The sequence below is a fragment of the Osmia lignaria genome, unplaced genomic scaffold (genome assembly GCF_051020975.1).
Source record: "Osmia lignaria lignaria isolate PbOS001 unplaced genomic scaffold, iyOsmLign1 scaffold0001, whole genome shotgun sequence".
In the NCBI taxonomy this organism is placed as follows: Eukaryota; Metazoa; Arthropoda; class Insecta; order Hymenoptera; family Megachilidae; genus Osmia; species Osmia lignaria.
In genome coordinates, this window is record NW_027478158.1 from 13,757,700 (window position 1) to 13,784,934 (window position 27,235).

Here is a 27,235-nt window from a genome sequence, read left to right on the forward strand (position 1 = left end):
TACGCATCTGATCAAAAAATATCATAGAACATAAAAAGTAGGAAACCTAATTCTCTACAAAAAAGGTCTCTTAACATTTTGCCATAGCTCGCTTCGTTTCCGAGATATTTGCAGATTTATCTCAAGGGAAGGGGCCTGACGGACATATTTCGAGATATTTCTTCTTCTTGTTGTTCTTCTTCTGCACAGCTAAGCTGGAAGTGGCATTTGCGGCTCGCACTAGTGCAGAGTTATCTCAAAGAAAGGGGCCACGGTGTTTCTGTATCTCTATTATGTTGGTGCGGCTTCGGAACCTTTAAATATCTCGATATATCTCGAAAACTACGCTTCTGATCAAAAAATATCATAGAAGATAAATTGTAGGAAACATAATTCTCTACAAAAAAGGTCTCTTAACATTTTGCCATAGCTCGCTTCGTTTCCGAGATATTTGCAGATATATCTCAAGGGCAGGGGCCTGACGGACATATTTCGAGATATTTCTTCTTCTTGTTGTTCTTCTTCTGCACAGCTAAGCTGGAGGTGGCATTTACAGATCGCAACAGTGCAGAGTTATCTCAAAGAAAGGGGCCACGGTGTTTCTGTATCTCTATTATGTTGGTGCGGCTTCGGAACTTTTAAATATCTTGATATATCTCGAGAACTACGCGCCTGATCAAAAAATATCAGAGAACATAAAAAGTAGGAAACATAATTCTGTACAAAAAAGGTCTCTTAACATTTTGCCATAGCTCGCTTCGTTTCCGAGATATTTGCATATTTATCCCAAGGGAAGGGGCCTAACGGACATATTTCGAGATATTTCTTCTTCTTGTTGTTCTTCTTCTGCACAGCTAAACTGGAAGTGGCATTTCCAGCTCGCAATAGTGCAGAGTTATCTCAAAGAAAGGAGCCACGGTGTTTCTGTATCTCTATTATGTTGGTGCGGCTTCGGAACTTTTAAATATCTTGATATATCTCGAGAACTACGCATCTGATCAAAAAATATCATAGAACATAAAATGTAGGAAACTTAATTCTCTACAAAAAAGGTCTCTTAACATTTTGCCATAGCTCGCTTCGTTTCCGAGATATTTGCAGATTTATCTCAAGGGAAGGGGCCTGACGGACATATTTCGAGATATTTCTTCTTCTCGTTGTTCTTCTTCTGCACAGCTAAGCTGTAAGTGGCATTTGCGGCTCGCGCTAGTGCAGAGTTATCTCAAAGAAAGGGGCCACGGTGTTTCTGTATCTCTATTATGTTGGTGCGGCTTCGGAACTTTTAAATATCTTGATATATCTCGAGAACTACGCATCTGATCAAAAAATATCATACAACAGAAAAAGTAGGAAACTTAATTCTCTACGAAAAAGATCTCTTAACATTTTGCCATAGCTCGCTTCGTTTCCGAGATATTTGCAGATTTATCTCAAGGGAAGGGGCCTGACGGACATATTTCGAGATACTTCTTCTTCTTGTTGTTCTTCTTCTGCACAGCTAAGCTGGAAGTGGCATTTGCAGCTCGCAATAGTGCAGAGTTATCTCAAAGAAAGGGGCCACGGTGTTTCTGTATCTCTATTATGTTGGTGCGGCTTCGCAACTTTTAAATATCTCGATATATCTCGAAAACTACGCTTCTGATCAAAAAATATCATACAACATAAATTGTAGGAAACATAATTCTCTACAAAAAAGGTCTCTTAACATTTTGCCATAGCTCGCTTCGTTTCCGAGATATTTGCAGATATATCTCAAGGGAAGGGGCCTAACGGACATATTTCGAGATATTTCTTCTTCTTGTTGTTCTTCTTCTGCACAGCTAAACTGGAAGTGGCATTTCCAGCTCGCAATAGTGCAGAGTTATCTCAAAGAAAGGGGCCACGGTGTTTCTGTATCTCTATTATGTTGGTGCGGCTTCGGAACTTTTAAATATCTTGATATATCTCGAGAACTACGCATCTGATCAAAAAGTATCATAGAACATAAAAAGTAGGAAACTTAATTCTGTACAAAAAAGGTCTCTTAACATTTTGCCATAGCTCGCTTCGTTTCCGAGATATTTGCAGATTTATCTCAAGGGAAGGGGCCTGACGGACATATTTCGAGATATTTCTTCTTCTTGTTCTTCTTCTGCACAGCTAAGCTGGAAGTGGCATTTGCGGCTCGCACTAGTGCACAGTTATCTCAAAGAAAGGGGCCACGGTGTTTCTGTATCTCTATTATGTTGGTGCGGCTTCGCAACTTTTAAATATCTCGATATATCTCGAAAACTACGCTTCTGATCAAAAAATATCATACAACATAAATTGTAGGAAACATAATTCTCTACAAAAAAGGTCTCTTAACATTTTGCCATAGCTCGCTTCGTTTCCGAGATATTTGCAGATATATCTCAAGGGAAGGGGCCTAACGGACATATTTCGAGATATTTCTTCTTCTTGTTGTTCTTCTTCTGCACAGCTAAACTGGAAGTGGCATTTCCAGCTCGCAATAGTGCAGAGTTATCTCAAAGAAAGGGGCCACGGTGTTTCTGTATCTCTATTATGTTGGTGCGGCTTCGGAACTTTTAAATATCTTGATATATCTCGAGAACTACGCATCTGATCAAAAAGTATCATAGAACATAAAAAGTAGGAAACTTAATTCTGTACAAAAAAGGTCTCTTAACATTTTGCCATAGCTCGCTTCGTTTCCGAGATATTTGCAGATTTATCTCAAGGGAAGGGGCCTGACGGACATATTTCGAGATATTTCTTCTTCTTGTTCTTCTTCTGCACAGCTAAGCTGGAAGTGGCATTTGCGGCTCGCACTAGTGCACAGTTATCTCAAAGAAAGGGGCCACGGTGTTTCTGTATCTCTATTATGTTGGTGCGGCTTCGCAACTTTTAAATATCTCGATATATCTCGAAAACTACGCTTCTGATCAAAAAATATCATACAACATAAATTGTAGGAAACATAATTCTCTACAAAAAAGGTCGCTTAAGATTTTGCCATAGCTCGCTTCGTTTCCGAGATATTTGCAGATATATCTCAAGGGAAGGGGCCTGACGGACATATTTCGAGATATTTCTTCTTCTTGTTGTTCTTCTTCTGCACAGCTAAGCTGGAAGTGGCATTTCCGGCTCGCACTAGTGCAGAGTTATCTCAAAGAAAGGGGCCACGGTGTTTCTGTATCTCTATTATGTTGGTGCGGCTTCGGAACTTTTAAATATCTCGATATATCTCGAAAACTACGCTTCTGATCAAAAAATATCATAGAACATAAAAAGTAGGAAACTTAATTCTCTACAAAAAAGGTCTCTTAACATTTTGCCATAGCTCGCTTTGTTTCCGAGATATTTGCAGATTTATCTCAAGGGAAGGGGCCTGACGGACATATTTCGAGATATTTCTTCTTCTTGTTGTTCTTCTTCTGCACAGCTAAGCTGGAAGTGGCATTTGCGGCTCGCACTAGTGCACAGTTATCTCAAAGAAAGGGGCCACGGTGTTTCTGTATCTCTATTATGTTGGTGCGGCTTCGCAACTTTTAAATATCTCGATATATCTCGAAAACTACGCTTCTGATCAAAAAATATCATACAACATAAATTGTAGGAAACATAATTCTCTACAAAAAAGGTCTCTTAACATTTTGCCATAGCTCGCTTCGTTTCCGAGATATTTGCAGATATATCTCAAGGGAAGGGGCCTGACGGACATATTTCGAGATATTTCTTCTTCTTGTTGTTCTTCTTCTGCACAGCTAAGCTGGAAGTGGCATTTGCGGCTCGCACTAGTGCAGAGTTATCTCAAAGAAAGGGGCCACGGTGTTTCTGTATCTCTATTATGTTGGTGCGGCTTCGGAACTTTTAAATATCTCGATATATCTCGAAAACTACGCTTCTGATCAAAAAATATCATAGAACATAAAAAGTAGGAAACTTAATTCTCTACAAAAAAGGTCTCTTAACATTTTGCCATAGCTCGCTTCGTTTCCGAGATATTTGCAGATTTATCTCAAGGGAAGGGGCCTGACGGACATATTTCGAGATATTTCTTCTTCTCGTTGTTCTTCTTCTGCACAGCTAAGCTGGAAGTGGCATTTGCAGCTCGCAATAGTGCAGAGATATCTCAAAGAAAGGGGCCACGGTGTTTCTGTATCTCTATTATGTTGGTGCGGCTTCGGAACTTTTAAATATCTTGATATATCTCGAGAACTACGCGTCTGATCAAAAAATATCATAGAACATAAAAAGTAGGAAACATAATTCTGTACAAAAAAGGTCTCTTAACATTTTGCCATAGCTCGCTTCGTTTCCGAGATATTTGCAGATTTATCTCAAGGGAAGGGGCCTGACGGACATATTTCGAGATATTTCTTCTTCTTGTTGTTCTTCTTCTGCACAGCTAAGCTGGAAGTGGCATTTGCGGCTCGCACTAGTGCACAGTTATCTCAAAGAAAGGGGCCACGGTGTTTCTGTATCCCTATTATGTTGGTGCGGCTTCGGAACTTTTAAGTATCTCGATATATCTCGAAAACTACGCTTCTGATCGAAAAATATCATAGAACCTAAATTGTAGGAAACATAATTCTCTACAAAAAACGTCTCTTAACATTTTGCCATAGCTCGCTTCGTTTCCGAGATATTTGCAGATTCAGCTCAAAGGAACTGGCCTGACGGACATATTTCGAGATATTTCTTCTTCTTTTTGTTCTTCCTCTGCACAGCTAAGCTGGAAGTGGCATTTGCAGCTCGCAATAGTGCAAAGTTATCTCAAAGAAAGGGGCCACGGTGTTTCTGTATCTCTATTATGTTGGTGGGGCTTCGGAACTTTTAAATATCTTGATATATCTCGAGAACTACGCATCTGATCAAAAAATACCATAGAACATAAAAAGTAGGAAACTTAATTCTCTACAAAAAAGGTCGCTTAACATTTTGCCATAGCTCGCTTCGTTTCCGAGATATTTGCATATTTATCTCAAGGGAAGGGGCCTGACGGACATATTTCGAGATATTTCTTCTTCTTGTTGTTCTTCTTCTGCACAGCTAAGCTGGAAGTGGCATTTGCGGCTCGCACTAGTGCACAGTTATCTCAAAGAAAGGGGCCACGGTGTTTCTGTATCTCTATTATGTTGGTGCGGCTTCGCAACTTTTAAATATCTCGATATATCTCGAAAACTACGCTTCTGATCAAAAAATATCATACAACATAAATTGTAGGAAACATAATTCTCTACAAAAAAGGTCTCTTAACATTTTGCCATAGCTCGCTTCGTTTCCGAGATATTTGCAGATATATCTCAAGGGAAGGGGCCTGACGGACATATTTCGAGATATTTCTTCTTCTTGTTGTTCTTCTTCTGCACAGCTAAGCTGGAAGTGGCATTTGCAGCTCGCACTAGTGCAGAGTTATCTCAAAGAAAGGGGCCACGGTGTTTCTGTATCTCTATTATGTTGGTGCGGCTTCGGAACTTTTAAATATCTCGATATATCTCGAAAACTACGCTTCTGATCAAAAAATATCATAGAACATAAAAAGTAGGAAACGTAATTCTCTACAAAAAAGGTCTCTTAACATTTTGCCATAGCTCTCTTCGTTTCCGAGATATTTGCAGATTTATCTCAAGGGAAGGGGCCTGACGGACATATTTCGAGATACTTCTTCTTCTTGTTGTTCTTCTTCTGCACAGCTAAGCTGGAAGTGGCATTTGCGGCTCGCACTAGTGCACAGTTATCTCAAAGAAAGGGGCCACGGTGTTTCTGTATCTCTATTATGTTGGTGCGGCTTCGGAACTTTTAAGTATCTCGATATATCTCGAAAACTACGCTTCTGATCAAAAAATATCATAGAACCTAAATTGTAGGAAACATAATTCTCTACAAAAAACATCTCTTAACATTTTGCCATAGCTCGTTTCGTTTCCGAGATATTTGCAGATTCAGCTCAAAGGAACTGGCCTGACGGACATATTTCGAGATATTTCTTCTTCTTGTTGTTCTTCCTCTGCACAGCTAAGCTGGAAGTGGCATTTGCAGCTCGCAATAGTGCAGAGTTATCTCAAAGAAAGGGGCCACGGTGTTTCTGTATCTCTATTACGTTGGTGGGGCTTCGGAACTTTTAAATATCTTGATATATCTCGAGAGCTACGCATCTGATCAAAAAATACCATAGAACATAAAAAGTAGGAAACTTAATTCTCTACAAAAAAGGTCGCTTAACATTTTGCCATAGCTCGCTTCGTTTCCGAGATATTTGCATATTTATCTCAAGGGAAGGGGCCTGACGGACATATTTCGAGATATTTCTTCTTCTTGTTGTTCTTCTTCTGCACAGCTAAACTGGAAGTGGCATTTCCAGCTCGCAATAGTGCAGAGTTATCTCAAAGAAAGGAGCCACGGTGTTTCTGTATCTCTATTATGTTGGTGCGGCTTCGGAACTTTTAAATATCTTGATATATCTCGAGAACTACGCATCTGATCAAAAAATATCATAGAACATAAAATGTAGGAAACTTAATTCTCTACAAAAAAGGTCTCTTAACATTTTGCCATAGCTCGCTTCATTTCCGAGATATTTGCAGATTTATCTCAAGGGAAGGGGCCTGACGGACATATTTCGAGATATTTCTTCTTCTCGTTGTTCTTCTTCTGCACAGCTAAGCTGGAAGTGGCATTTGCAGCTCGCAATAGTGCAGAGATATCTCAAAGAAAGGGGCCACGGTGTTTCTGTATCTCTATTATGTTGGTGCGGCTTCGGAACTTTTAAATATCTTGATATATCTCGAGAACTACGCGTCTGATCAAAAAATATCATAGAACATAAAAAGTAGGAAACATAATTCTGTACAAAAAAGGTCTCTTAACATTTTGCCATAGCTCGCTTCGTTTCCGAGATATTTGCAGATTTATCTCAAGGGAAGGGGCCTGACGGACATATTTCGAGATATTTCTTCTTCTTGTTGTTCTTCTTCTGCACAGCTAAGCTGGAAGTGGCATTTGCGGCTCGCACTAGTGCACAGTTATCTCAAAGAAAGGGGCCACGGTGTTTCTGTATCTCTATTATGTTGGTGCGGCTTCGGAACTTTTAAGTATCTCGATATATCTCGAAAACTACGCTTCTGATCGAAAAATATCATAGAACCTAAATTGGAGGAAACATAATTCTCTACAAAAAACGTCTCTTAACATTTTGCCATAGCTCGCTTCGTTTCCGAGATATTTGCAGATTCAGCTCAAAGGAACTGGCCTGACGGACATATTTCGAGATATTTCTTCTTCTTGTTGTTCTTCCTCTGCACAGCTAAGCTGGAAGTGGCATTTGCAGCTCGCAATAGTGCAAAGTTATCTCAAAGAAAGGGGCCACGGTGTTTCTGTATCTCTATTATGTTGGTGGGGCTTCGGAACTTTTAAATATCTTGATATATCTCGAGAACTACGCATCTGATCAAAAAATACCATAGAACATAAAAAGTAGGAAACTTAATTCTCTACAAAAAAGGTCGCTTAACATTTTGCCATAGCTCGCTTCGTTTCCGAGATATTTGCATATTTATCTCAAGGGAAGGGGCCTGACGGACATATTTCGAGATATTTCTTCTTCTCGTTGTTCTTCTTCTGCACAGCTAAGCTGTAAGTGGCATTTGCGGCTCGCGCTAGTGCAGAGTTATCTCAAAGAAAGGGGCCACGGTGTTTCTGTATCTCTATTATGTTGGTGCGGCTTCGGAACTTTTAAATATCTTGATATATCTCGAGAACTACGCATCTGATCAAAAAATATCATAGAACATAAAAAGTAGGAAACATAATTCTCTACAAAAAAGGTCTCTTAACATTTTGCCATAGCTCGCTTCGTTTCCGAGATATTTGCAGATATATCTCAAGGGCAGGGGCCTGACGGACATATTTCGAGATATTTCTTCTTCTTGTTGTTCTTCTTCTGCACAGCTAAGCTGGAAGTGGCATTTACAGCTCGCAACAGTGCAGAGTTATCTCAAAGAAAGGGGCCACGGTGTTTCTGTATCTCTATTATGTTGGTGCGGCTTCGGAACTTTTAAATATCTTGATATATCTCGAGAACTACGCATCTGATCAAAAAATATCATAGAACATAAAAAGTAGGAAACTTAATTCTCTACAGAAAAGGTCTCTTAACATTTTGCCATAGCTCTCTTCGTTTCCGAGATATTTGCAGATTTATCTCAAGGGAAGGGGCCTGACGGACATATTTCGAGATACTTCTTCTTCTTGTTGTTCTTCTTCTGCACAGCTAAGCTGGAAGTGGCATTTGCAGCTCGCAATAGTGCAGAGTTATCTCAAAGAAAGGGGCCACGGTGTTTCTGTATCTCTATTATGTTGGTGCGGCTTCGGAACCTTTAAATATCTCGATATATCTCGAAAACTACGCTTCTGATCAAAAAATATCATAGAAGATAAATTGTAGGAACCATAATTCTCTACAAAAAAGGTCTCTCAACATTTTGCCATAGCTCGCTTCGTTTCCGAGATATTTGCAGATATATCTCAAGGGCAGGGGCCTGACGGACATATTTCGAGATATTTCTTCTTCTTGTTGTTCTTCTTCTGCACAGCTAAGCTGGAAGTGGCATTTGCGGCTCGCACTAGTGCAGAGTTATCTCAAAGAAAGGGGCCACGGTGTTTCTGTATCTCTATTATGTTGGTGCGGCTTCGGAACTTTTAAATATCTTGGTATATCTCGAGAACTACGCATCTGATCAAAAAATATCATAGAACATAAAAAGTAGGAAACCTAATTCTCTACAGAAAACGTCTCTTAACATTTTGCCATAGCTCGCTTCGTTTCCGAGATATTTGCAGATTTATCTCAAGGGAAGGGGCCTGACGGACATATTTCGAGATATTTCTTCTTCTTGTTGTTCTTCTTCTGCACAGCTAAGCTGGAAGTGGCATTTGCGGCTCGCACTAGTGCAGAGTTATCTCAAAGAAAGGGGCCACGGTGTTTCTGTATCTCTATTATGTTGGTGCGGCTTCGGAACCTTTAAATATCTCGATATATCTCGAAAACTACGCTTCTGATCAAAAAATATCATAGAAGATAAATTGTAGGAAACATAATTCTCTACAAAGAAGGTCTCTTAACATTTTGCCATAGCTCGCTTCGTTTCCGAGATATTTGCAGATATATCTCAAGGGAAGGGGCCTGACGGACATATTTCGAGATACTTCTTCTTCTTGTTGTTCTTCTGCACAGCTAAGCTGGAAGTGGCATTTGCAGCTCGCAATAGTGCAGAGTTACCTCAAAGAAAGGGGCCACGGTATTTCTGTATCTCTATTATGTTGGTGCGGCTTCGGAACTTTTAAATATCTTGATATATCTCGAGAACTACGCGCCTGATCAAAAAATATCATAGAACATAAAAAGTAGGAAACATAATTCTGTACAAAAAAGGTCTCTTAACATTTTGCCACAGCTCGCTTCGTTTCCGAGATATTTGCAGATTTATCTCAAGGGAAGGGGCCTAACGGACATATTTCGAGATATTTCTTCTTCTTGTTGTTCTTCTTCTGCACAGCTAAGCTGGAAGTGGCATTTGCGGCTCGCACTAGTGCAGAGTTATCTCAAAGAAAGGGGCCACGGTGTTTCTGTATCTCTATTATGTTGGTGCGGTTTCGGAACTTTGAAATATCTTGATATATCTCGAGAACTACGCATCTGATCAAAAAATATCATAGAAGATAAAAAGTAGGAAACTTAATTCTCTACAAAAAAGGTCTCTTAACATTTCGCCATAGCTCGCTTCGTTTCCGAGATATTTGCAGATTCAGCTCAAAGGAACGGGCCTGACGGACATATTTCGAGATACTTCTTCTTCTTGTTGTTCTTCCTCTGCACAGCTAAGCTGGAAGTGGCATTTGCAGCTCGCAATAGTGCAGAGTTATCTCAAAGAAAGGGGCCACGGTGTTTCTGTATCTCTATTATGTTGGTGCGGCTTCGGAACCTTTAAATATCTCGATATATCTCGAAAACTACGCTTCTGATCAAAAAATATCATAGAAGATAAATTGTAGGAAACATAATTCTCTACAAAAAAGGTCTCTTAACATTTTGCCATAGCTCGCTTCGTTTCCGAGATATTTGCAGATATATCTCAAGGGCAGGGGCCTGACGGACATATTTCGAGATATTTCTTCTTCTTGTTGTTCTTCTTCTGCACAGCTAAGCTGGAAGTGGCATTTGCAGCTCGCAATAGTGCAGAGTTATCTCAAAGAAAGGGGCCACGGTGTTTCTGTATCTCTATTATGTTGGTGTGGCTTCGGAACTTTTAAATATCTTGATATATCTCGAGAACAGCGCATCTGATCAAAAAATATCATAGAACATAAAAAGTAGGAAACCTAATTCTCTACAAAAAAGGTCTCTTAACATTTTGCCATAGCTCGCTTCGTTTCCGAGATATTTGCAGATTTATCTCAAGGGAAGGGGCCTGACGGACATATTTCGAGATATTTCTTCTTCTTGTTGTTCTTCTTCTGCACAGCTAAGCTGGAAGTGGCATTTGCGGCTCGCACTAGTGCAGAGTTATCTCAAAGAAAGGGGCCACGGTGTTTCTGTATCTCTATTATGTTGGTGCGGCTTCGGAACCTTTAAATATCTCGATATATCTCGAAAACTACGCTTCTGATCAGAAAATATCATAGAAGATAAATTGTAGGAAACATAATTCTCTACAAAAAAGGTCTCTTAACATTTTGCCATAGCTCGCTTCGTTTCCGAGATATTTGCAGATATATCTCAAGGGCAGGGGCCTGACGGACATATTTCGAGATATTTCTTCTTCTTGTTGTTCTTCTTCTGCACAGCTAAGCTGGAGGTGGCATTTACAGCTCGCAACAGTGCAGAGTTATCTCAAAGAAAGGGGCCACGGTGTTTCTGTATCTCTATTATGTTGGTGCGGCTTCGGAACTTTTAAATATCTTGATATATCTCGAGAACTACGCATCTGATCAGAAAATATCATAGAACATAAAAAGTAGGAAACGTAATTCTCTACAAAAAAGGTCTCTTAACATTTTGCCATAGCTCTCTTCGTTTCCGAGATATTTGCAGATTTATCTCAAGGGAAGGGGCCTGACGGACATATTTCGAGATACTTCTTCTTCTTGTTGTTCTTCTTCTGCACAGCTAAGCTGGAAGTGGCATTTGCAGCTCGCAATAGTGCAGAGTTATCTCAAAGAAAGGGGCCACGGTGTTTCTGTATCTTTATTATGTTGGTGCGGCTTCGGAACTTTTAAATATCTTGATATATCTCGAGAACTACGCGCCTGATCAAAAAATATCATACAACATAAAAAGTAGGAAACATAATTCTGTACAAAAAAGGTCTCTTAACATTTTGCCATAGCTCGCTTCGTTTCCGAGATATTTGCAGATTTATCTCAAGGGAAGGGGCCTAACGGACATATTTCGAGATATTTCTTCTTCTTGTTGTTCTTCTTCTGCACAGCTAAGCTGGAAGTGGCATTTGCAGCTCGCAATAGTGCAGAGTTATCTCAAAGAAAGGGGCCACGGTGTTTCTGTATCTCTATTATGTTGGTGCGGCTTCGGAACTTTTAAATATCTTGATATATCTCGAGAACTACGCATCTGATCAAAAAATATCATAGAACATAAAAAGTAGGAAACTTAATTCTCTACAAAAAAGGTCTCTTAACATTTTGCCATAGCTCGCTTCGTTTCCGAGATATTTGCAGATTCAGCTCAAAGGAACTGGCCTGACGGACATATTTCGAGATATTTCTTCTTCTTGTTGTTCTTCCTCTGCACAGCTAAGCTGGAAGTGGCATTTGCAGCTCGCAATAGTGCAGAGTTATCTCAAAGAAAGGGGCCACGGTGTTTCTGTATCTCTATTATGTTGGTGCGGCTTCGGAACTTTTAAATATCTTGATATATCTCGAGAACTACGCATCTGATCAAAAAATATCATAGAACATAAAAAGTAGGAAACTTAATTCTCTACAAAAAAGGTCTCTTAACATTTTGCCATAGCTCGCTTCGTTTCCGAGATATTTGCAGATTTATCTCAAGGGAAGGGGCCTGACGGACATATTTCGAGATATTTCTTCTTCTTGTTGTTCTTCTTCTGCACAGCTAAGCTGGAAGTGGCATTTGCGGCTCGCACTAGTGCAGAGTTATCTCAAAGAAAGGGGCCACGGTGTTTCTGTATCTCTATTATGTTGGTGCGGCTTCGGAACTTTTAAATATCTCGATATATCTCGAAAACTACGCTTCTGATCAAAAAATATCATAGACCATAAATTGTAGGAAACAGAATTCTCTACAAAAAAGGTCTCTTAACATTTTGCCATAGCTCGCTTCGTTTCCGAGATATTTGCAGATATATCTCAAGGGAAGGGGCCTGACGGACATATTTCGAGATATTTCTTCTTCTTGTTGCTCTTCTTCTGCACAGCTAAGCTGGAAGTGGCATTTACAGCTCGCAATAGTGCAGAGTTATCTCAAAGAAAGGGGCCACGGTGTTTCTGTATCTCTATTATGTTGGTGCGGCTTCGGAACTTTTAAATATCTTGATATATCTCGAGAACTACGCATCTGATCAAAAAATATCATAGAAGATAAAAAGTAGGAAACTTAATTCTCTACAAAAAAGGTCTCTTAACATTTTGCCATAGCTCGCTTCGTTTCCGAGATATTTGCAGATTTATCTCAAGGGAAGGGGCCTGACGGACATATTTCGAGATATTTCTTCTTCTTGTTGTTCTTCTTCTGCACAGCTAAGCCGGAAGTGGCATTTGCGGCGCGCTCTAGTGCAGAGTTATCTCAAAGAAAGGGGCCACGGTGTTTCTGTATCTCTATTATGTTGGTGCGGCTTCGGAACTTTTAAATATCTTGATATATCTCGAGAACTACGCATCTGATCCAAAAATATCATAGAACATAAACAGTAGGAAACTTAATTCTCTACAAAAAAGGTCTCTCAACATTTTGCCATAGCTCGCTTCGTTTCCGAGATATTTGCAGATTTATCTCAAGGGAAGGGGCCTGACGGACATATTTCGAGATATTTCTTCTTCTTGTTGTTCTTCTTCTGCACAGCTAAGCTGGAAGTGGCATTTACAGCTCGCAATAGTGCAGAGTTATCTCAAAGAAAGGGGCCACGGTGTTTCTATATCTCTATTATGTTGGTGCGGCTTCGGAACTTTTAAATATCTTGATATATCTCGAGAACTACGCATCAGATCAAAAAATATCATAGAACATAAAAAGTAGGAAACTTAATTCTCTACAAAAAAGGTCTCTTAACATTTTGCCATAGCTCTCTTCGTTTCCGAGATATTTGCAGATTTATCTCAAGGGAAGGGGCCTGACGGACATATTTCGAGATATTGCTTCTTCTTGTTGTTCTTCTGCACAGCTAAGCTGGAAGTGGCATTTGCAGCTCGCAATAGTGCATAGTTATCTGAAAGAAAGGGGCCACGGTGTTTCTGTATCTCTATTATGTTGGTGCGGCTTCGGAACTTTTAAATATCTTGATATATCTCGAGAACTACGCATCTAATCAAAAAATATCATAGAACATAAAAAGTTGGAAACTTAATTCTCTACAAAAAAGGTCTCTTAACATTTTGCCATAGCTCGCTTCGTTTCCGAGATATTTGCAGATTTATCTCAAGGGAAGGGGCCTGACGGACATATTTCGAGATATTTCTTCTTCTTGTTGTTCTTCTGCACAGCTAAGCTGGAAGTGGCATTTGCAGCTCGCAGTAGTGCAGAGTTATCTCAAAGAGAGGGGCCACGGTGTTTCTGTATCTCTATTACGTTGGTGCGGCTTCGGAACTTTTAAATATCTTGATATATCTCGAGAACTACGCATTTGATCAAAAAATATCATAGAACATAAAAAGTAGGAAACTTAATTCTCTACAAAAAAGGTCTCTTAACATTTTGCCATAGCTCGCTTCGTTTCCGAGATATTTGCAGATTTATCTCAAGGGAAGGGGCCTGACGGACATATTTCGAGATATTTCTTCTTCTTGTTGTTCTTCTTCTGCACAGCGAAGCTGGAAGTGGCATTTGCGGCTCGCACTAGTGCAGAGTTATCTCAAAGAAAGGGGCCACGGTGTTTCTGTATCTCTATTATGTTGGTGCGGCTTCGGAACTTTTAAATATCTCGATATATCTCGAAAACTACGCTTCTGATCAAAAAATATCATAGAACATAAAAAGTAGGAAACTTAATTCTCTACAAAAACGGTCTCTTAACATTTTGCCATAGCTCGCTTCGTTTCCGAGATATTTGCAGATTTATCTCAAGGGAAGGGGCCTAACGGACTTATTTCGAGATATTTCTTCTTCTTGTTGTTCTTCTTCTGCACAGCTAAACTGCAGGGGCATTTCCAGGTCGCAATAGTGCAGAGTTATCTAAAAGAAAGGAGCCACGGTGTTTCTGTATCTCTATTATGTTGGTGCGGCTTCGGAACTTTTAAATATCTTGATATATCTCGAGAACTACGCGTCTGATCAAAAAATATCATAGAACATAAAAAGTAGGAAACATAATTCCATACAAAAAAGGTCTCTTAACATTTTGCCATAGCTCGCTTCGTTTCCGAGATATTTGCAGATTTATCTCAAGGGAAGGGGCCTGACGGACATATTTCCAGATATTTCTTCTTCTTGTTGTTCTTCTTCTGCACAGCTAAGCTGGAAGTGGCATTTGCAGCTCGCAATAGTGCAGAGTTATCTCAAAGAAAGGGGCCACGGTGTTTCTGTATCTCTATTATGTTGGTGCGGCTTCGGAACTTTTAAATATCTTGATATATCTCGAGATCTACGCATCTGATCAAAAAATATCATAGAACATAAAAAGTAGGAAACTTAATTCTCTACAAAAAAGGTCTCTCAACATTTTGCCATAGCTCGCTTCGTTTCCGAGATACTTGCCGATTTATCTCAAGGGAAGGGGCCTGACGGACATATTTCGAGATATTTCTTCTTCTTGTTGTTCTTCTTCTGCACAGCTAAGCTGGAAGTGGCATTTGCAGCTCGCAATTGTGCAGAGTTATCTCAAAGAGAGGGGGCACGGTGTTTCTGTATCTCTATTGTTGGTGCGGCTTCGGAACTTTTAAATATCTTGATATATCTCGAGAACTACGCATCTGATCAAAAAATATCATAGAACATAAAAAGTAGGAAACTTAATTCGCTACAAAAAAGGTCTCTTAACATTTTGCCATAGCTCGCTTCGTTTCCGAGATATTTGCAGATTTATCTCAAGGGAAGGGGCCTAACGGACATATTTCGTGATATTTCTTCTTCTTGTTGTTCTTCTTCTGCACAGCTAAGCTGGAAGTGGCATTTGCGGCTCGCACTAGTACAGAGTTATCTCAAAGAAAGGGGCCACGGTGTTTCTGTATCTCTATTATGTTGGTGCGGCTTCGGAACTTTTAAATATCTTGATATATCTCGAGAACTACGCATCTGATCGAAAAATATCATACAACATAAAACGTAGGAAACATAATTCTCTACAAAAAAGGTCTCTTAACATTTTGCCATAGCTCGCTTCGTTTCCGAGATATTTGCAGATTTATCTGAAGGGAAGGGGCCTAACGGACTTATTTCGAGATATTTCTCCTTCTTGTTGTTCTTCTTCTGCACAGCTAAACTGGAAGTGGCATTTCCAGGTCGCAATAGTGCAGAGTTATCTAAAAGAAAGGAGCCACGGTGTTTCTGTATCTCTATTATGTTGGTGCGGCTTCGGAACTTTTAAATATCTTGATATATCTCGAGAACTACGCGTCTGATCAAAAAATATCATAGAACATAAAAAGTAGGAAACATAATTCCATACAAAAAAGGTCTCTTAACATTTTGCCATAGCTCGCTTCGTTTCCGAGATATTTGCAGATTTATCTCAAGGGAAGGGGCCTGACGGACATATTTCGAGATATTTCTTCTTCTTGTTGTTCTTCTTCTGCACAGCTAAGCTGGAAGTGGCATTTGCAGCTCGCAATAGTGCAGAGTTATCTCAAAGAAAGGGGCCACGGTGTTTCTGTATCTCTATTATGTTGGTGCGGCTTCGGAACTTTTAAATATCTTGATATATCTCGAGATCTACGCATCTGATCAAAAAATATCATAGAACATAAAAAGTAGGAAACTTAATTCTCTACAAAAAAGGTCTCTCAACATTTTGCCATAGCTCGCTTCGTTTCCGAGATACTTGCCGATTTATCTCAAGGGAAGGGGCCTGACGGACATATTTCGAGATATTTCTTCTTCTTGTTGTTCTTCTTCTGCACAGCTAAGCTGGAAGTGGCATTTGCAGCTCGCAATTGTGCAGAGTTATCTCAAAGAGAGGGGCCACGGTGTTTCTGTATCTCTATTATGTTGGTGCGGCTTCGGAACTTTTAAATATCTTGATATATCTCGAGAACTACGCGTCTGATCAAAAAATATCATAGAACATAAAAAGTAGGAAACATAATTCCATACAAAAAAGGTCTCTTAACATTTTGCCATAGCTCGCTTCGTTTCCGAGATATTTGCAGATTTATCTCAAGGGAAGGGGCCTGACGGACATATTTCGAGATATTTCTTCTTCTTGTTGTTCTTCTTCTGCACAGCTAAACTGGAAGTGGCATTTCCAGCTCGCAGTAGTGCCGAGTTATCTCAAAGAAAGGGGCCACGGTGTTTCTGTATCTCTATTATGTTGGTGCGGCTTCGGAACTTTTAAATATCTTGATATATCTCGAGAACTACGCATCTGATCAAAAAATATCATAGAACATAAAAAGTAGAAAACTTAATTCTCTACAAAAACGGTCTCTCAACATTTTGCCATAGCTCGCTTCGTTTCCGAGATATTTGCAGATTTATCTCAAGGGAAGGGGCCTGACGGACATATTTCGAGATATTTCTTCTTTTTGTTGTTCTTCTTCTGCACAGCTAAACTGCAGGGGCATTTCCAGGTCGCAATAGTGCAGAGTTATCTAAAAGAAAGGAGCCACGGTGTTTCTGTATCTCTATTATGTTGGTGCGGCTTCGGAACTTTTAAATATCTTGATATATCTCGAGAACTACGCATCTGATCAAAAAATATCATACAACCTAAAACGTAGGAAACTTAATTCTCTACAAAAAAGGTCTCTTAACATTTTGCCATAGCTCGCTTCGTTTCCGAGATATTTGCAGATTTATCTCAAGGGAAGGGGCCTGACGGACATATTTCGAGATATTTCTTCTTCTTGTTGTTCTTCTTCTGCACAGCTAAGCTGGAAGTGGCATTTGCAGCTCGCAATTGTGCAGAGTTATCTCAAAGAAAGGGGCCACGGTGTTTCTGTATCTCTATTATGTTGGTGCGGCTTCGGAACTTTTAAATATCTTGATATATCTCGAGAACTACGCATCTGATCGAAAAATATCATACAACATAAAACGTAGGAAACATAATTCTCTACAAAAAAGGTCTCTTAACATTTTGCCATAGCTCGCTTCGTTTCCGAGATATTTGCAGATTTATCTGAAGGGAAGGGGCCTAACGGACTTATTTCGAGATATTTCTTCTTCTTGTTGTTCTTCTTCTGCACAGCTAAACTGGAAGTGGCATTTCCAGGTCGCAATAGTGCAGAGTTATCTAAAAGAAAGGAGCCACGGTGTTTCTGTATCTCTATTATGTTGGTGCGGCTTCGGAACTTTTAAATATCTTGATATATCTCGAGAACTACGCGTCTGATCAAAAAATATCATAGAACATAAAAAGTAGGAAACATAATTCCATACAAAAAAGGTCTCTTAACATTTTGCCATAGCTCGCTTCGTTTCCGAGATATTTGCAGATTTATCTCAAGGGAAGGGGCCTGACGGACATATTTCGAGATATTTCTTCTTCTTGTTGTTCTTCTTCTGCACAGCTAAGCTGGAAGTGGCATTTGCAGCTCGCAATAGTGCAGAGTTATCTCAAAGAAAGGGGCCACGGTGTTTCTGTATCTCTATTATGTTGGTGCGGCTTCGGAACTTTTAAATATCTTGATATATCTCGAGATCTACGCATCTGATCAAAAAATATCATAGAACATAAAAAGTAGGAAACTTAATTCTCTACAAAAAAGGTCTCTCAACATTTTGCCATAGCTCGCTTCGTTTCCGAGATACTTGCCGATTTATCTCAAGGGAAGGGGCCTGACGGACATATTTCGAGATATTTCTTCTTCTTGTTGTTCTTCTTCTGCACAGCTAAGCTGGAAGTGGCATTTGCAGCTCGCAATTGTGCAGAGTTATCTCAAAGAGAGGGGCCACGGTGTTTCTGTATCTCTATTATGTTGGTGCGGCTTCGGAACTTTTAAATATCTTGATATATCTCGAGAACTACGCGTCTGATCAAAAAATATCATAGAACATAAAAAGTAGGAAACATAATTCCATACAAAAAAGGTCTCTTAACATTTTGCCATAGCTCGCTTCGTTTCCGAGATATTTGCAGATTTATCTCAAGGGAAGGGGCCTGACGGACATATTTCGAGATATTTCTTCTTCTTGTTGTTCTTCTTCTGCACAGCTAAACTGGAAGTGGCATTTCCAGCTCGCAGTAGTGCCGAGTTATCTCAAAGAAAGGGGCCACGGTGTTTCTGTATCTCTATTATGTTGGTGCGGCTTCGGAACTTTTAAATATCTTGATATATCTCGAGAACTACGCATCTGATCAAAAAATATCATAGAACATAAAAAGTAGAAAACTTAATTCTCTACAAAAACGGTCTCTCAACATTTTGCCATAGCTCGCTTCGTTTCCGAGATATTTGCAGATTTATCTCAAGGGAAGGGGCCTGACGGACATATTTCGAGATATTTCCTCTTCTTGTTGTTCTTCTTCTGCACAGCTAAACTGGAAGTGGCATTTCCAGCTCGCAATAGCGCAGAGTTATCTCAAAGAAAGGGGCCACGGTGTTTCTGTATCTCTATTATGTTGGTGCGTCTTCGGAACTTTTAAATATCTCGATATATCTCGAAAACTACGCTTCTGATCAAAAAATATCATAGAACATAAATTGTAGGAAACATAATTCTCTACAAAAAACGTCTCTTAACATTTTGCCATAGCTCGCTTCGTTTCCGAGATATTTGCAGATTCAGCTCAGAGGAACTGGCCTGACGGACATATTTCGAGATATTTTTTCTTCTTGTTGTTCTTCCTCTGCACAGCTAAGCTGGAAGTGGCATCTGCAGCTCGCAATAGTGCAGAGTTATCTCAAAGAAAGGGGCCACGGTGTTTCTGTATCTCTATTATGTTGGGGCGGCTTCGGAACTTTTAAATATCTCGATATATCTCGAAAACTACGCTTCTGATCAAAAAATATCATAGAACATAAATTGTAGGAAACATAATTCTCTACAAAAAAGGTCTCTCAAGATTTTGCCATAGCTCGCTTCGTTTCCGAGATATTTGCAGATATATCTCAAGGGAAGGGGCCTGACGGACATATTTCGAGATATTTCTTCTTCTTGTTGTTCTTCTTCTGCACAGCTAAACTGGAAGTGGCATTTACAGCTCGCAATAGTGCAGAGTTATCTCAAAGAAAGGGGCCACGGTGTTTCTGTATCTCTATTATGTTGGTGCGGCTTCGGAACTTTTAAATATCTTGATATATCTCGAGAACTACGCATCTGATCAAAAAATATCATAGAACATGAAAAGTAGGAAACTTAATTATCTACAAAAAAGGTCTCTTAACATTTTGCCATAGCTCTCTTCGTTTCCGAGATATTTGCAGATTTATCTCAAGGGAAGGGGCCTGACGGACATATTTCGAGATATTTCTTCTTCTTGTTGTTCTTCTTCTGCACAGCTAAGCTGGAAGTGGCATTTGCAGCTCGCAATAGTGCAGAGTTATCTCAAAGAAAGGGGCCACGGTGTTTCTGTATCTCTATTATGTTGGTGCGGCTTCGGAACTTTTAAATATCTTGATATATCTCGAGAACTACGCATCTGATCAAAAAATATCATAGGACATAAAAAGTAGGAAACTTAATTCTCTACAAAAAAGGTCTCTTAACATTTTGCCATAGCTCGCTTCGTTTCCGAGATATTTGCATATTTATCTCAAGGGAAGGGGCCTGACGGACATATTTCGAGATATTTCTTCTTCTTGTTGTTCTTCTTCTGCACAGCTAAGCTGGAAGTGGCATTTGCGGCTCGCACTAGTGCAGAGTTATCTCAAAGAAAGGGGCCACGGTGTTTCTGTATCTCTATTATGTTGGTGCGGCTTCGGAACTTTTAAATATCTTGATATATCTCGAGAACTACGATTCTGATCAAAAAATATCATAGAACGTAAATTGTAGGAAACATTATTCTCTACAAAAAAGGTCTCTTAACATTTAGCCATAGCTCGCTTCGTTTCCGAGATATTTGCAGATTCATCTCAAGGGAAGGGGTCTGACGGACATATTTCGAGATATTTCTTCTTCTTGTTGTTCTTCTTCTGCACAGCTAAGCTCGAAGTGGCATTTGCAGCTCGCAATAGTGCAGAGTTATCTCAAAGAAAGAGGCCACGGTGTTTCTGTACCTCTATTATGTTGGTGCAGCTTCGGAACTTTTAAATATCTTGATATATCTCGAGAACTACGCATCTGATCAAAAAATATCATCGAACATAAAAAGTAGGAAACTTAATTCTCTACAAAAAAGGTCTCTTAACATTTTGCCATAGCTCGCTTCGTTTCCGAGATATTTGCAGATTTATCTCAAGGGAAGGGTCCTGATGGACATATTTCGAGATATTTCTTCTTCTTGTTGTTCTTCTTCTGCACAGCTAAACTGGAAGTGGCATTTCCAGCTCGCAATCGTGCAGAGTTATCTCAAAGAAAGGGGCCACGGTGTTTCTGTATCTCTATTATGTTGGTGCGGCTTCGGAACTTTTAAATATCTTGATATATCTCGAGAACTACGCATCTGATCAAAAAATATCATAGAACATAAATTGTAGGAAACATAATTCTCTACAAAAAAGGTCTCTTAACATTTTGCCATAGCTCGTTTCGTTTCCGAGATATTTGCAGATATATCTCAAGGGAAGGGGCCTGACGGACATATTTCGAGATATTTCCCCTTCTTGTTGTTCTTCTTCTGCACAGCTAAACTGGAAGTGGCATTTCCAGCTCGCAATAGCGCAGAGTTATCTCAAAGAAAGGGGCCACGGTGTTTCTGTATGTCTATTATGTTGGTGCGGCTTCGGAACTTTTAATATCTTGATATATCTCGAGAACTACGCATCTGATCAAAAAATATCATAGAACATAAATTGTAGGAAACATAATTCTCTACAAAAAAGGTCTCTCAAGATTTTGCCATAGCTCGCTTCGTTTCCGAGATATTTGCAGATATATCTCAAGGGAAGGGGCCTGACGGACATATTTCGAGATATTTCTTCTTCTTGTTGTTCTTCTTCTGCACAGCTAAACTGGAAGTGGCATTTACAGCTCGCAATAGTGCAGAGTTATCTCAAAGAAAGGGGCCACGGTGTTTCTGTATCTCTATTATGTTGGTGCGGCTTCGGAACTTTTAAATATCTTGATATATCTCGAGAACTACGCATCTGATCAAAAAATATCATAGAACATGAAAAGTAGGAAACTTAATTATCTACAAAAAAGGTCTCTTAACATTTTGCCATAGCTCTCTTCGTTTCCGAGATATTTGCAGATTTATCTCAAGGGAAGGGGCCTGACGGACATATTTCGAGATATTTCTTCTTCTTGTTGTTCTTCTTCTGCACAGCTAAGCTGGAAGTGGCATTTGCAGCTCGCAATAGTGCAGAGTTATCTCAAAGAAAGGGGCCACGGTGTTTCTGTATCTCTATTATGTTGGTGCGGCTTCGGAACTTTTAAATATCTTGATATATCTCGAGAACTACGCATCTGATCAAAAAATATCATAGGACATAAAAAGTAGGAAACTTAATTCTCTACAAAAAAGGTCTCTTAACATTTTGCCATAGCTCGCTTCGTTTCCGAGATATTTGCATATTTATCTCAAGGGAAGGGGCCTGACGGACATATTTCGAGATATTTCTTCTTCTTGTTGTTCTTCTTCTGCACAGCTAAGCTGGAAGTGGCATTTGCGGCTCGCACTAGTGCAGAGTTATCTCAAAGAAAGGGGCCACGGTGTTTCTGTATCTCTATTATGTTGGTGCGGCTTCGGAACTTTTAAATATCTTGATATATCTCGAGAACTACGATTCTGATCAAAAAATATCATAGAACGTAAATTGTAGGAAACATTATTCTCTACAAAAAAGGTCTCTTAACATTTAGCCATAGCTCGCTTCGTTTCCGAGATATTTGCAGATTCATCTCAAGGGAAGGGGTCTGACGGACATATTTCGAGATATTTCTTCTTCTTGTTGTTCTTCTTCTGCACAGCTAAGCTCGAAGTGGCATTTGCAGCTCGCAATAGTGCAGAGTTATCTCAAAGAAAGAGGCCACGGTGTTTCTGTACCTCTATTATGTTGGTGCAGCTTCGGAACTTTTAAATATCTTGATATATCTCGAGAACTACGCATCTGATCAAAAAATATCATCGAACATAAAAAGTAGGAAACTTAATTCTCTACAAAAAAGGTCTCTTAACATTTTGCCATAGCTCGCTTCGTTTCCGAGATATTTGCAGATTTATCTCAAGGGAAGGGTCCTGATGGACATATTTCGAGATATTTCTTCTTCTTGTTGTTCTTCTTCTGCACAGCTAAACTGGAAGTGGCATTTCCAGCTCGCAATCGTGCAGAGTTATCTCAAAGAAAGGGGCCACGGTGTTTCTGTATCTCTATTATGTTGGTGCGGCTTCGGAACTTTTAAATATCTTGATATATCTCGAGAACTACGCATCTGATCAAAAAATATCATAGAACATAAATTGTAGGAAACATAATTCTCTACAAAAAAGGTCTCTTAACATTTTGCCATAGCTCGTTTCGTTTCCGAGATATTTGCAGATATATCTCAAGGGAAGGGGCCTGACGGACATATTTCGAGATATTTCCCCTTCTTGTTGTTCTTCTTCTGCACAGCTAAACTGGAAGTGGCATTTCCAGCTCGCAATAGCGCAGAGTTATCTCAAAGAAAGGGGCCACGGTGTTTCTGTATGTCTATTATGTTGGTGCGGCTTCGGAACTTTTAATATCTTGATATATCTCGAGAACTACGCATCTGATCAAAAAATATCGTAGAACATAAAAAGTAGGAAACTTAATTCTCTACAAATAAGGTCTCTTAACATTTTGCCATAGCTCGCTTCGTTTCCGAGATATTTGCAGATTTATCTCAAGGGAAGGGGCCTGACGGACATTTTTCGAGATATTTCTTCTTCTTGTTGTTCTTCTTCTGCACAGCTAAGCTGGAAGTGGCATTTGCAGCTCGCAATAGTGCAGAGTTATCTCGAAGAAAGGGGCCACGCTGTTTCTGTATCTCTATTATGTTGGTGCGGCTTCGGAACTTTTAAATATCTTGATATGTCTCGAGAACTACGCATCTGATCAAAAAATATCATAGAACATAAAAAGTAGGAAACTTAATTCTCTACAAAAAAGGTCTCTTAACATTTTGCCATAGCTCGCTTCGTTTCCAAGATACTTGCAGATTTATCTCAAGGGAAGGGGCCTGACGGACATATTTCGAGATATTTCTTCTTCTTGTTGTTCTTCTTCTGCACAGCTAAACTGGAAGTGGCATTTCCAGCTCGCAGTAGTGCCGAGTTATCTCAAAGAAAGGGGCCACGGTGTTTCTGTATCTCTATTATGTTGGTGCGGCTTCGGAACTTTTAAATATCTTGATATATCTCGAGAACTACGCATCTGATCAAAAAATATCATAGAACATAAAAAGTAGAAAACTTAATTCTCTACAAAAAAGGTCTCTCAACATTTTGCCATAGCTCGCTTCGTTTCCGAGATATATGCAGATTTATCTCAAGGGAAGGGGCCTGACGGACATATTTCGAGATATTTCTTCTTCTTGTTGTTCTTCTTCTGCACAGCTAAACTGGAAGTGGCATTTCCAGCTCGCAATAGTGCAGAGTTATCTGAAAGAAAGGGGCCACGGTGTTTCTGTATCTCTATTATGTTGGTGCGGCTTCGGAACTTTTAAATATCTTGATATATCTCGAAAACTACGCTTCTGATCAAAAAATATCATAGAACATAAATTGTAGGAAACATAATTCTCTACCAAAAAGGTCTCTTAACATTTTGCCATAGCTCGCTTCGCTTCCGAGATATATGCAGATTTATCTCAAGGGAAGGGGCCTGGCGGACATATTTCGAGATATTTCTTCTTCTTCTTGTTCTTCTTCTGCACAGCTAAGCTGGAAGTGGCATTTGCAGCTCGCAATAGTGCAGAGTTATCTCAAAGAAAGGGGCTACGGTGTTTCTGTATCTCTATTATGTTGGTGCGGCTTCGGAACTTTTAAATATCTTGATATATCTCGAGAACTACGCATCTGATCAAAAAATATCATAGAACATAAAAAGTAGGAAACTTAATTCTCTACAAAAAAGGTCTCTTAACATTTTGCCATAGCTCGCTTCGCTTCCGAGATATATGCAGATTTATCTCAAGGGAAGGGGCCTGACGGACATATTTCGAGATATTTCTTCTTCTTGTTGTTCTTCTTCTGCACAGCTAAGCTGGAAGTGGCATTTGCAGCTCGCAATAGTGCAGAGTTATCTCAAAGAAAGGGGCTACGGTGTTTGTGTATCTCTATTATGTTGGTGCGGCTTCGGAACTTTTAAATATCTTGATATATCTCGAGAACTACGCATCTGATCAAAAAATATCATAGAACATAAAAAGTAGGAAACTGAATTCTCTACAAAAAAGGTCTCTTAACATTTTGCCATAGCTCGCTTCGTTTCCGAGATATTTGCAGATTTATCTCAAGGGAAGGGGCCTGACGGACATATTTCGAGATATTTCTTCTTTTTGTTGTTCTTCTTCTGCACAGCTAAGCTGGAAGTGGGATTTGCAGCTCGCAATAGTGCAGAGTTATCTCAAAGAAAGGGGCCACGGTGTTTCTGTATCTCTATTATGTTGGTGCGGCTTCGGAACTTTTAAATATCTCGATATATCTCGAAAACTACGCTTCTGATCAAAAAATATCATAGAACATAAATTGTAGGAAACATAATTCTCTACAAAAAATGTCTCTTAACATTTTGCCATAGCTCGCTTCGTTTCCGAGATATTTGCAGATTCAGCTCAAAGGAACGGGCCTGACGGACATATTTCGAGATACTTCTTCTTCTTGTTGTTCTTCTTCTGCACAGCTAAGCTGGAAGTGGCATTTGCGGCTCGCACTAGTGCAGAGTTATCTCAAAGAAAGGGGCCACGGTGTTTCTGTATCTCTATTATGTTGGTGCGGCTTCGGAACTTTTAAATATCTCGATATATCTCGAAAACTACGCTTCTGATCAAAAAATATCATAGAACATAAATTGTAGGAAACATAATTCTCTACAAAAAAGGTCTCTTAACATTTTGCCATAGCTCACTTCGTTTCCGAGATATTTGCAGATATATCTCAAGGGAAGGGGCCTGACGGACATATTTCGAGATAGTTCTTCTTCTTGTTGTTCTTCTTCTGCACAGCTAAGCTGGAAGTGGCATTTACAGCTCGCAATAGTGCAGAGTTATCTCAAAGAAAGGGGCCACGGTGTTTCTGTATCTCTATTATGTTGGTGCGGCTTCGGAACTTTTAAATATCTCGATATATCTCGAAAACTACGCTTCTGATTAAAAAATATCATAGAACATAAATTGTAGGAAACATAATTCTCTACAAAAAACGTCTCTTAACATTTTGCCATAGCTCGCTTCGTTTCCGAGATATTTGCAGATTCAACTCAAAGGAACTGGCCTGACGGACATATTTCGAGATATTTCTTCTTCTTGTTGTTCTTCCTCTGCACAGCTAAGCTGGAAGTGGCATTTGCAGCTCGCAATAGTGCAGCGTTATCTCAAAGAAAGGGGCCACGGTGTTTCTGTATCTCTATTATGTTGGTGCGGCTTCGGAACTTTTAAATATCTTGATATATCTCGAGAACTACGCATCTGATCAAAAAATATCATAGGACATAAAAAGTAGGAAACTTAATTCTCTACAAAAAAGGTCTCTTAACATTTTGCCATAGCTCGCTTCGTTTCCGAGATATTTGCATATTTATCTCAAGGGAAGGGGCCTGACGGACATATTTCGAGATATTTCTTCTTCTTGTTGTTCTTCTTCTGCACAGCTAAGCTGGAAGTGGCATTTGCGGCTCGCACTAGTGCAGAGTTATCTCAAAGAAAGGGGCCACGGTGTTTCTGTATCTCTATTATGTTGGTGCGGCTTCGGAACTTTTAAATATCTTGATATATCTCGAGAACTACGCTTCTGATCAAAAAATATCATAGAACGTAAATTGTAGGAAACATTATTCTCTACAAAAAAGGTCTCTTAACATTTTGCCATAGCTCGCTTCGTTTCCGAGATATTTGCAGATTCATCTCAAGGGAAGGGGTCTGACGGACATATTTCGAGATATTTCTTCTTCTTGTTGTTCTTCTTCTGCACAGCTAAGCTCGAAGTGGCATTTGCAGCTCGCAATAGTGCAGAGTTATCTCAAAGAAAGAGGCCACGGTGTTTCTGTACCTCTATTATGTTGGTGCAGCTTCGGAACTTTTAAATATCTTGATATATCTCGAGAACTACGCATCTGATCAAAAAATATCATCGAACATAAAAAGTAGGAAACTTAATTCTCTACAAAAAAGGTCTCTTAACATTTTGCCATAGCTCGCTTCGTTTCCGAGATATTTGCAGATTTATCTCAAGGGAAGGGTCCTGATGGACATATTTCGAGATATTTCTTCTTCTTGTTGTTCTTCTGCACAGCTAAACTGGAAGTGGCATTTCCAGCTCGCAATCGTGCAGAGTTATCTCAAAGAAAGGGCCCACGGTGTTTCTGTATCTCTATTATGTTGGTGCGGCTTCGGAACTTTTAAATATCTTGATATATCTCGAGAACTACGCATCTGATCAAAAAATATCATAGAACATAAATTGTAGGAAACATAATTCTCTACAAAAAAGGTCTCTTAACATTTTGCCATAGCTCGTTTCGTTTCCGAGATATTTGCAGATATATCTCAAGGGAAGGGGCCTGACGGACATATTTCGAGATATTTCTTCTTCTTGTTGTTCTTCTTCTGCACAGCTAAGCTGGAAGTGGCATTTGC